Genomic DNA, 1,902 nt, shown 5'->3' with positions numbered 1-1,902 from the left:
CCCCGCTGCCCATCCCATCCCAACGCCCCACATCTGCCCCTCCCAGAACCTCCATCACCTTCCCGGCCCCACATCCCGCATGAGCTGTCTCAGTTGGTGCCTTGCTGTGGGACAGGTGCCGGGGAGCTGTACCCAAGCTGTACCCCTATGCCCCTTTTCCCCCTGCAGCTCTCGGTGCCCTGGGTGAGAGGCAGCTTGGTGGCTCCCCTCCTGCCCTCCCCCCCACAGCCCCCAGGGCTGGGTGCCCGCAGTTCCCTCTAGCACAGCATGGGCCCTGGGACAGGAAGGGATGCAATACACCAACGGAAAACAAAAACAAAAACAAACAGGGAAAAACTGCAAAAACTTGGCTCGTGCAGTGTAGGGGCTGACATGGGACTCCCCCGAGGTTTTGAGGCGGATTTTTTTCCGGCTGCTTTATGCTTTACTCCAGGGTGTGGAGGCACTCGGAGCTCAGCCTCTTCCTGCTGCAGACACCCTGTGCAGGAACATCCCTAAGCTGTTTTCTGGTGCTCCTGGCTGGGGGGCGAATGGCTGAAGCACCGCCCAGTGCAGATGCCCAGGAGCTGAAACCTTGAGGGCTTGGAGACGCACCTTGGCACCAGCACCCCAGGCCCTGGGCTCAGAAATAAGCGCTCAGGACAGCCTCAAACCGAAAAGTCAATTTATTGGTACCATACATGACTCATAAATGGCACAAACTATGGAGGAGGGGGGAGGAAGGGGGGCAAAAGAAAAAAAAAAAAGGCATTTCAGTGTGCCTGGGGAGAGGGTGGGCAGCAAGGGGGCACATCACCACTCTGTGGGAACCCTAGCACCCATAGTACCTATCTGTAAAGCAGAACACCCCCCCTTCCCTCCCCCCGTGGTGTGGGAGCCTCCCCTGGGGTCCCACGCTTGGGGGCAGAGGTCTGCAGGACTGAGACCTCAGCCCCCAGGAAGTGGGGGTCAGCATGGGACAGCCCACTGCGTGCTGGGACTTGGGATCAGGCCAGGGCTGAGCCAAGGGCACCGTCTCCCAGTCCCACAGGAGGGCTGGGGGGACACGGGGTGCCCCCCATCACAGCCACCCCCAACCTGGGTGAGACGTGGGCTGCACCCAGAACCTCTATGCTCATCGGGCAGCCCCTGACAGCTCCCAGCCAGCCCTGTAGGGCTCACAGGCTGTTGCTCCCCCCCAGCATGGTGCTGGGAAGATGCTGGCAGAGAGAGCAGAGTGCAGACCCCCCCAAGCCATTCCCTTGCACACTCACTCTCAGCACTCCCACACACACACACTCTTGCACCCGGCCCAGCCCCATCCACCCTGCAGGGCAGCACCCGCTGCACTCCCAACCTGGGGACATACCAGGGAGGCATACATGCAGCCAGGCCCCCAGCTCACCTCACAGTGCCCTACTGAGGATGCAAGGGGGGCAGTGAACACACACACACACACACACACACACACACCCTCCCCCTCGCCTTCAATCTTCACCTTGGAAGAAGCCTTGGAAGGAAAATATATTTTTCCTTTTTTTTTTTTAAACCAAAAAAGAAAAAAATCCCAAAAAAATTATTATTATTCTCATTGTTTCCCCTAACATCAATGGAGGCACCTGCTCTAGTGATAACACATTGAAAGAACAGTATCGTACACACTGTCTACAGCGCGGAAATGTACAAGCACGAGGTACACGAACCGGGGGGGGATGGGAGGGAAGGAGCAGGGACAACAGCACACAAGATTTACATGGAGGAAGGAGGCGGAGGGCTGCCCCCACCCCCTGGAGGGATTAGAAAGGAAGTCTGCAAAGTCTCTCCTTGGTTTGAAGCTCTCCGAACTGGATATAAAACGAGACTCCCAAGAGAAGAAGCCTGTACAAAAGTCAGGACAGGGTGAGAGCGCTCAGGGCAGGGAGG

The sequence above is a fragment of the Meleagris gallopavo genome, chromosome 8 (assembly GCF_000146605.3).
Source record: "Meleagris gallopavo isolate NT-WF06-2002-E0010 breed Aviagen turkey brand Nicholas breeding stock chromosome 8, Turkey_5.1, whole genome shotgun sequence".
Taxonomy (NCBI): Eukaryota; Metazoa; Chordata; class Aves; order Galliformes; family Phasianidae; genus Meleagris; species Meleagris gallopavo.
Note: the sequence above shows the minus strand (reverse complement) of the source record.